Source organism: Rhagoletis pomonella, unplaced genomic scaffold, assembly GCF_013731165.1.
Source record: "Rhagoletis pomonella isolate Grant_MI unplaced genomic scaffold, Rhpom_1.0 Rhpom_scaffold_00001, whole genome shotgun sequence".
Lineage (NCBI taxonomy): Eukaryota > Metazoa > Arthropoda > Insecta > Diptera > Tephritidae > Rhagoletis > Rhagoletis pomonella.
The window spans coordinates 2,413,678-2,424,337 of record NW_023458555.1 but is presented as its reverse complement, the minus strand read 5'-3'; the positions used below and the strand labels follow the sequence as shown (position 1 = coordinate 2,424,337).

Sequence of the window (10,660 nt, the reverse complement as noted above, 5' to 3'; positions counted from 1 at the left end):
TTTTTTCCAGCGGAACCCGCCAGCCTAAACAGCTGATCGAAGAGACTTTCAGAGCATTCGCACGAGGCGATTTTACAGGCAACAAAAGTTGAATGCGAAGTTGAATGAGGAGTTGAAAGTGAAAAAGTTGCCATCCCTATTCAGACGAGGCGATTTCCGATTCAACACGAATTGTTATTTAGATTATTTAAAAATGAATTTAAATCGCAAAATTTTATCAATTGGCGTAAATTTGGTAAGCCAAGCGTTGGTAAAAGTGCTTTTTTACCAAGTTTTACCAAGCCACTCGCCAGAATACAATTTCAAAATGGTGGTATGTATACAGAATGTAAACGAACGCAGGGTTGCAAGGAAAAAATGTTGAACGAGCGCAAAGTTGGCTGGCGACCAACTTTGTTGGAAGCGATTAGTTGAAAGGCCGTTTGGACGAGGCGATTTTTGGCAACTTTTAGTTGAAAGCCTTTCAATTAAAAGTGGGCTGAAAAATCGCCTCGTGCGAAAGCCCTATTACGCCGCTTCTATTAAATTTAACGCCGCTTTGTTATGTGACAGTTGCAAATAAATTCTATTTTTTATTACTGATGTGATAAAGTATCTAAAATATTTTATAATAATACTACGTTTCTAAATATATGTTCTTTAAGATGTTTACTATATAATTATACACTGTTTAATTCACTATAGCATTGAAAAATTACGGCTGCATTGAATTCGAAATACTAGGTTTGTATAGTAACCAATAGTCAGTACTAATTTGTACTGGAACCTGCAAATTTTTACTGGAAAAGCGTATGATAACCCAAAAAATTTGCAAGAGAGCACTGAATCGAGAGCGTAACAACACGGGAGAGCTGCAAATTCTTGCTAGTGAAATTTTTACTACCAGAAATTAGCTAGCTGAAGAAGAAGAAGAATAAATGTCAAAAGCCGCCATTTGTTGAATTGGTTTAGCACAAACAAAAGTAAAAGGAGTTTAAATCAAAATATTGTGACTGTGTAAGTGCTTGTGTGTAAAGCAGAGTTTAAGACTGAATTATAAATAGTAAAATGTTTACAGCAGAATGTCAAAACAGTGCAACGACTGTTCCTTGCAAGTTTTTGCTAGTTTTGTGTTCATTAACTTTTTCTGCTAGTTTTCTCTTCTTCTCAATTTTACGCTCTATTTTGCTTTTACGCTCTCGCTGCAATGTTTTACTGGAGAAGTTACTATACAAACCTACTATCGACGCCACTACCTGTATTTATGGCAATTTCATTTGTTTACATTTATCAGCTGTTCATTTGGCAGCATATTCATCAAGCCATTTCTAAGACGTAATTGTTGACTTCAACAATTGACATCAGTTTCATAGCAGATGAGCTAAACAGCTACATCTTATTAGAAACCTGTGTAACGGTTTACTTTGATTTCTCAAACAAAATACAACGAAGAGTTTACAAAGATATGCATCACCTTCATACGAACATGGTGCACATACGAACGTTGTAATAAATGTATGTATGTACATTAGGGCGCCTCAGATATGCGAGATATCGAAGCGCTAACAATAACACACGCATTATTAGAAAATATACAGTAAGTACTGCATAGATGAAGCTATGAATAACGCTTGCCAATAACGTAAACTTATAGCGTTTTCTTTTCTCAATGAAAATATTGCCTCAATATATGGCACAATTATGTAAATGTTCACCCACACCCTGTAAAAAGGTTGCATTTTGGGTATGAGAAAAGAGCAAAAAAATGCCAACTTTAACTTTTTCGCCATTTATTTGATTAGTTTTAATAAAATCATACAATGCACTTTCATTATAACAAGGGTATTCATATAACTGATAATAAACTGCCATTTATGAAATTTATAATTTTATTGCGTTTATATCCAGTGTTTGAAGAATAATTATTACAAAATAGGAATCCAAATCTGCTGGGCAACACTCGCCCTTACGCATTAACAAGGGCAGAAAATGTTGCACTTTTGTCCCGCCAGGGGGCAACATGTTGAGAAAAGTAGAAACAAACATTATAGCGAAGCCGAAGAGTAGCGGTTTTTCTTGAAACGCTGTCACCGGGCTGTCAAGTTTTCGTGTTCTTTTTTCAGCATCTTTACATGAATATTGCATGCTCTTGCGTAAAAATGTTGCACTCTGATAATGTTGCCATATAAGGTGACATTTTTCTCGAGAAAAGAAAAGGCCATACGGTTTCGGGAAGATCGCCCGCAACTGGAGCTTTAGTTAACTTGGCGGCATTCGTGGAAACTGAAGATCCTCCAAGGGATGATGAAAATTACCGTTTTTTTTACAATTAATTATTTTTAATCAGCTGAGAGATGTCCTTCTATTTACAATACATATGTGTGTATAAATATGTGCATAAAAAAAAACTGAAAGTATTACATATGTAAGTTTTTATGATCTTACATATATGTATAAGTACTTTACCTAAAGAAGGACACATTTAATCCAAGCAAAATACTAAGCTGCATAAGCTAATTTTAATCATGCACATAAAATAAATGAGTTCTCATTGTACATATAAGATATTTATTTTAATATATTAATGGATATACATAGATATACAGTTGTCCACAAAATAATAGGAGTTTGGTGTTCTTTGACAATTTTTCATTTGTTTATTTAATGTCCATTATTTTCTTATAAAAGTCTTGGTAGTTATACAACAAACACCATATCAATTAACATTTCAAACTTACTACCAAAATTATAAAAATTCCGCAAAGTTTAACAAAAAATTTCAAAACTTTTTAATTAGAAGTTTTAGAAAAAAATTTATCTATGCAGTTTTGTTGCCCATTAAATCATGGTTTAATAAGTGCAAGTTTCACTTGTACTTGTTTTACTAGAATCAAATAACCAATGAACCTGCTTACCCAAAATTTTTCTAAAAATCCAGATTGAAAAGTTCAAAATTTAGATGAAAATTTGTTTAATGTTTGACTAAAGCGTGAATAATATTTCACCAAAAAATTTTAACTTGAAAAACATTGCAAATAATAAAAAACAGCATGCACTCACTTTTGATCGCCAGAGTAGGTATGAAATATCGTCGATAGCATCGATGTTAATGTACTTTCGATAGTTATACCCCATCGATACTATCGATAGTGCCAACGATAGTTAGCCACCACTACTTCGTATGGAAAAAAATGCGATACACCTTCAAGCAAAAAAGTTCTCAAAAATCAACGGGCTTTTTTTCCAACTTGAAACTTGCACTTTATTACACTAAAATTTAATGGGCTTACCAGTTGTTTTATTCTTGAAATTTTGGTGAAAATTTGTCGAATTTTCATAATTTTTGAACAATGTTCGAAATGTGGATTTATATGGTGTTTTTTCTATAACCTGTTAGACTTGTATAAAAAAACATTAAAACATTAAACAAACAAAAGAAAAATAGTTTGACTGGTGCACTTCTATTATTTTGTGGACAACTGTATGTATGAGCGAAAATAAACATAAGGTACAGATATCTGTTATGAGATTAAATATATTTACATACATACGTATCTTAAGCTTACTTACTTTTATTAAAATATAAAACAATAATTTTTTAAAGAGATAGTTTTCCACATACCTGGTTTCCTTTATACGCATACAGTTTTTTTCTTTTGGCTACAGTTGAAAAGACATCATATGCGTTGATTTGCCCTGAAAAAGAAAAAAAAAAAACATGAAATTGATAACTGATAGTTCGAAAAGTTTTTCCTTTTTTTCAACCATCTGAGTAAAACATATCGTTTCTGGTGCTGAATCCAAATCTGGCCGCAGAATTGCTCTAGCATGTCAGGATTTTTAAATATCCTAACTTCAAAGTGCCAAAAACACTGGTTTTGCCGATATTTGAGGTTATCTTATGAGAACAACAAATTTGTTTGCTCATTTCTACTTACGGGCACCATTTAGCACTACTTTTCCCCTTTAGAACTCATTTTCGTTTTGTGCGATCCGATTTCGATTTCTCGAGTATTACTTCGTAAGCATGAGTCATCATAGCTAAATAATACCCAAGTACTGCACATTAAAACTGATATATCTCAAGAAAGTAAAATCGAATCGCAACAAGCGAAAATTAAGGTTAAAGGGGAAGGGTAATACTAAATGATGCCCTAAGTAGAAATAAGCATAAAGGGACTCGCCCATTACCTACATATGTACATACAACGGAATTTTTTAGCAGCTTGAAACTTGCACTTCTTCAGACTAGAATTGAATGGGCTATAAAACTGCATACCAGAATTTTCTCTGAAGATTCTGATTAAAAAGTTTGATACTTTGGTGAAAATTTACAGAATTTTAATAATTTTTGTACAAAGGTTGAAATCTGAATTTATTCGTTGTTTGTTGTATACCCAGCTTGACTTTTCTATAAAAATAATAAACATTAAATAAACAAAAGACAAATAGCAAAAACTGACCAAAATAACCTTGTTGTCAGCTCATTAAGTTATGTGACATTTTGACCAGTTTTGGATTTTTCTTCTGTTTATTTAATGTTTATAGTTTCTTTTTATAAAATTCTAGCACATTACATAACCAGACCCATATAAATCCACATATCAAACTCTATACAAAAATTTTAAAAATTCAACAAACTTTAAATAAATTACACCCAAAAATTTTAAACTTTTTGTTCAGAAATTTTAGCAGTTTAAATTTAGGTAGGTAAAAGTGAAGATTTCAAGACGCTAGAAAATCGTGTTGAGTTTTAATATTGTGTTTTTTTTTTTGCTGACGGTGCTAGGCATTTTCTTCTATATAAAAGGCACTATCCTTACTCAACGCCATGAATCAAAAAAAATAAGAATACCACATTGCGGAGCAAGAAATTCTCTACATAATTGCAGTAGGAAGTACTACGTTGTGACCTATTACTTTCCCGTAATTTGCCAACCTAATTCAATGATTTCTTTTTTTTTTTTGTACGAGATATGAGCAGGAAACAATGTTACTCATACGCCATGTACGAGATCCAAGCGTTTAACAAAATTTTAAGGAAAACGATTACAATTGATTACGCAATTATGTAGCGCATTTCTTCCTCTACAATGTATTGTCTTTTTGATAAATGCATTTCATTTTACGCAGGCAGAGTTTGGCGTCCAGTTGGATAAAATTTGTTAGTTTTTCATTAATTTAAAAATGCGAAAAAATAGATGCCATTGTCTTAGCCCGTTATTAGACTAGTCTTAAAAGGTGTGGAATGAGTGGCAGTTTTTTAGAAAAAATCAATAAGTACGCTTTTCTTGGAACTCATTAAGTTTGTGCAATTGGGCAACTTAGAGCTGTGTGTTTCATAAGGACTTCTTTTTATATTTTGTGCTATTTGTGACATTTAGTTATTTGATAAAACTATTTAATTTAAAAAGTTGAACAGTTGAAACGCGAATTTCGGTAAATATTTAAGTTCTACTGCAATCATTTCTTAACCCTGGATGTGCTTCGTTATTCGATTCGACTAACAAAAATCGTGTTTCACTTCGTACCTCTCTCTGAAGTAATTTACCATTTTGTTTATTATATGTAACAGAGGAAATAATATGTATTTAATACTTCTACTATTCAAAGTTGGTGTTAGTCGTTTCGATTAAAAGCCCGCAGACAGGGTCAAAAGAGCGAAGCACTTCCAGGGTTAAAAGCGTTGAGCACAAGTCAAAGTGAAAGGCACAGGTTGCAAAGGTTGCACAGCACACCGCGCAAAGTTGCCCTTTTTGTGCAAATGGCTTTCCTACAATTTTGACATTTCATTTGCGAGGGTTTAAAATTCCACAGTTTGTCAGTTTGCGAGACTTTTGCGCTTTTGAACTAGTACCGTTATTACTCTATATTAAAACTTTAAACATTTTATAGAAATACGGGTTTTCGTTGTATATTCCAAAAGCATTTTGGAAATGAAAAAGTGTCAAAAAATACGGTCCCGAGCAGTGTAGCCGTTTTGATACAATTGTATCATTTTTGATACTTTTTTTCTAAATTTTCAGATTTGATACTTTGATAGTTTTTTGTTCACAACTGCCCCATTTTGATACTTTTGGCCGGCAGAAATTAATTTTTGAAAACTATGAATACTACTACTACTAGTTTAAAGGCACATAATTTTTTCCTTGTTATTTAAAGTCTTGAAATTGTATATGTAGATATTTATGAGTTTGATTTCTTAACTCTTGTAAGGAAAATACAAACTGGAATTTCTTTGCATACGCCGCTGTTATAGGGATTATATGGGGTTGTTCGAACTAAATTGCACAATTATTGCACTAAAATCAAAATCATTTTGTTATTTTGTTCATGATTGTGTTATTGTACAGTAATTTGTATTGCGTTTGCCGACAACTGCGCGATTTTTAGTATATTTTTGATTTTGATGTCTAGATGGTGATGGTGCTGTAAAATAGCGATAAAAAATTACATTTTTTCTAATTATTCTTTTTTTCCACAACATTGATTTGTCCAAGTCTCGGGTTGCCCAATGATTTTGTGTGGTTTAGGGGCGCTATAAGTTTGTTTGTCACATACAGAATCTATGTTTTTGTTAAAGCGAATAATATAAAATTAAGAAAATGATATAAAAATTAGAATTGTTCAACTTTTTGAGAAATCAGCGATTTGTACTGGTGATTTTCGATCGGAGAAAAACGGAGATTTTAAGGCATGTCCATTCTCATTACTTAGCAAAGGTCCTCAATGAGATTTTGATCATAAAAGCAAGATGCTCAACTTATAAGATCAACTCTTGGTTATTTCATCATGCCTTATTTGACAGCCTCGGTGTTTTGACCAATCTCAATCAATAACCAATATCAATTTGCAGCTTTGTTTCGTTGCTTTATTTGAACGATTTCAGTCAACGTCTCCCCACCCAGTGGGCGGAACCGGCAATACAAGTTCAAAGCACAGTCGCTTTATCCCAAAGTCACTGCTTTTATCCGCATTATCGAATGTACATACATATGTATGTATGTACGAATATGGCATTACCCATTACTAGCATTGTATGCAGATATGTACATATGTATGTGTACGTATGTATCTAACTTTCAACGGAAGATAAATGTATGCGCCACATTTCACCATTTTACATTGACCAATTTTAGGTGTTTCGCTTACCACGCTTGGCTTTCGCCATCTTTCATTATAAATCATTCACTATTTTTTCGCCTCTTTTGCAGTTTTTCAAAATTTTGTTCGGAACGTTTGCGTGTTCGACGCCGCTTGATGGGCGTCTACATTCGCAATTTCACAACCAGTTATGTATGTATCTTTTCTCTTTTTTTGTAGGTGGATAAAATGCGATCGGAAATGTTACAAATACCGACTTACACCAGCATTGATACCATTTTGCATATCGGTCGTTTAAAGTTTGATCAACAAATGCTACATAAAAACGCATCCTTTAAATAGACATACATACATATGTATATGTATGTAGAATATGTAAATACAGTGTACTCGCGATAACTCGAACTAATGAAAACCAGATTTGTTCGAGTTAACGAATTGTTCGAATGTTATGTATTTTTATACCCCAGCGGACCTGTTCACAAAGGTACTATAACTTTGTTAACATAACGGTTGTTTTGTAACAGCCTAAAGGAATTGAGATATGTATATATAGACAAATGTGAAAAGATAAATCGATTAAGCTGTGACTGTCTTTCCGTCCGTCCATCTGCAGTAAGGCTCCTTCAAATAAAAATATTAACATCTAGCAACAACAACAGTGTAAGATCGGCCGTTTCACGGCTACCAGCAGAAGTAAGACTCTAATAATGACAAACTCGATCAAATATATGTAAATATGTGCATATGTAACTCCTCCTGCCATTTAGGTTTGTCAACCGGATACCCAAGCACAACAACACTGTCTGTGTGATTTGTGGCAGTTTGCACAAAAAGCCGAATTAGTTCAGAAGAATTTTTTTTTAGGCATCACTCAGCCATTTATCGCTATCAAACATCTATCTTAAACTGGAAGGGGGTTTTCCATATTACAAGTGCATGCAATTTATAAAAACTGTCGGTGGTTTTTTTTTTTTTAATTTTCTTTGCAAATTTTCTTGCGAATTTTCATCCATAAGAAATTTGTGCTTGTAGATATGGAAATGGAAAAAAGTGTTAAAAGCCGCCAATAAAAAAAAATAAAAAAATCAACGCGATTCTACAGACGCTTAAAACTTGAACTTTATGGTACTACAAATTCATTTGCTAAAAAACTGCAACTTCAAAAAAATTTAAAACAATCAGATTAAAAAGCTCAAATTTTAATGAAAATTTGTTAAATTTTTCTAAGCTCTGTAAAAATTTGAATGTTTCAGATAAAGCGTGAACCATATTTTTATGAAAAAATAAAATAAATTTAACTTTAAAAGCCTTGCAACCTCACTGTACATATCCAATATTTTGTTAAAAATAAAACAAATTATAATGCTGTATTAGGGTCAATTAACAACATACTTAAATATACAACATGATTACCCCATATAAATTCAGATTTCAAACTTTGTACAAGCGTTATAAAAATTTCGCAAATTTTCACCCAAATTTCAAACTTATTAATCAGAATCTTTAGAAAAAATTGTGGTGTGCAATTTTCTAGCCCATTTAATACTAATATAATACAGTGCAATTTTCAAGTTGCTAAAAAATCCCGTTACTAAAAAGGGCGTATCTACCGTATAAACCGTAACTAACTTAAAATCCAAAATTCATTTGTTGATTGATTATGATGCATTTCATCGCAATATAAAATTTCACTTAGTTACGGCTTTTTTATGTATAAATTCTCGCATGTAACTTCTAATTTAGTGAATTGTATCCAAAATAACTTTGGTTACACATGAAACGATACATATCGTCGTTTAAAGTACGAAACCGCATATCAAGATAATGCAAAAGCGCGTATGTGAGGTTGCACAAATTATTTTGTAGAGAGTAAAAACAATCATCTTTCAAAATTGTTCTCTCTTTTATAAAGCAATCGCATTTCTGGCTAGTATATTTCAGGATGAATGGATAAGGCTTGAGCCAAGAGCTTCGGTGAGCAAATACAATTTTTGGCAACCGTAAGAAACTTACCGTAAGAAACTTAAGAACCTGTAGACTTTAGGTTCTTAAGTTACGACCTTACGGAAATTGAGAGCGGTGAGAGAATCAGACTTGCCAGCAGTGTTTCCAGTGTTTTGAATTTGAAAACCCAAGAAGAATCGTGTTTTTTTCTCGAAAAAAGCACAAAATTTTTTATTGGAGGACTTTTATGCATACAAAATTTTATTGTAGGTATGCCGATTCAAATTAATAAAAATTAATGTTTTTTGCTCGGCGGCCGAATTTATTCTATTTTCTATAAGTTCAAGTATTTTCGTCAAAACAACGCGACGTAAACATTTTTATTATTTTTAATATTTTTATTGAGCTTTGTACCACGATTGTTTATTAGGAAACATTGAAAAATCAACAAAGTCTAAGCTTATTCTTATTTTCTAATTTTCAGCTGTGTCCAGCTTTGCCGTTTCGCTTAGATTTACGCTGTTTGAATATTGATTTTCCTTCGTTTTGCTTAATTTTTTTTTTAATTACCGTATGTAATTCTGGCATGATTGAAAGTGCTGCCACATATTTTTTTGACAAACATATGCTCTTGCGCTTATGATTGCCATAGTGCCATTTCACTAAAAAACGCACAAAGCACCAAACTCAAAAATTTCCGCGTCTTGAATTAAGAAAAGCACTAAGTTGGCAACAGTGCTTGCCAGACTCTCGTTTTTGTATTTGTTAAAACTAAATAAACACAAACATTCTTGTTTGCATGAATGTTTTTGATGTGGCATTTTAGGCAGCGAACTGTTAAACAGCTGAAAAAGAAAATACAGAAGCAAAATATTTTGGAGATAGGCTCTCATGGCCTCATATGTATCTACATATACATATATGGATTTCTCTTTGCCAAAGTCCACAAAACTCGCTGTCAGTTGCAATTTGTAGCAAGATTAGCTTTCATCTTTCAGCCTCGCGGTCATTTTTCCACTGAAAACTGTAGCTGACACTGATAATTTTACGAGCATATTGCGGTCGTCAGTTATGCATCCGCGCACACATCCACGTATCTCTAGTACAAAAGGTCATTCTTCTGTCTACCAACAACTGCAAGAAAAAAAATCTTTTTTAACTCATTTGCCGCGGGATATGGCAATACTATATATTTATGTAGGCTTTTTTGATCACTTGTGTGTGCTGTACAGTGTTGCCGCCGCTCAAAGAACTTTCTAACCAAGATTAAACGAAAAAGTTACCAAATGTAAGGAAAAATAACCAACTTTTTTTATTAGAGTAACAATTCAGGTCATTGTAAATTCTTGTACATAATACGTATAGAAAAAGTTTACAAACCAAATAAAATCATTTATTTCAAGGCTCTAATATGTAAATATATATTTTGGAAAATCGGTCTTCCCGTATTAGATGCATATATATGAATGTTAATATCTTCATAAACATTACCTGACTCTAAATGACGTTTTTAAATAAGTAAATATGTAGGTACACAGTTTCCAACTTCTTTTTAAGAAACAATGAAATACCTAATCAGCGTGAACAACCACATTGTATATATTTTAATATTAAGACTAAACAATTTAAA

At 32.5% G+C, this 10,660-nt stretch overlaps 1 protein-coding gene across 10 annotated transcripts in view; it reads right to left on the bottom strand.

Moving 5' to 3' along the window:
• Nucleotides 1–10,660, bottom strand: part of LOC118736224 (protein no-on-transient A-like) — an 89,718-nt gene that overhangs the window by 37,922 nt on the left and 41,136 nt on the right. For all 10 annotated transcript variants that reach the window (XM_036466336.1, XM_036466358.1, XM_036466331.1 and 7 more), the window contains one exon: nucleotides 3,602–3,675. The gene's annotated coding sequence lies outside the window, so the exon portion shown is untranslated. The remainder of the gene's footprint in view (nucleotides 1–3,601; nucleotides 3,676–10,660) is intronic.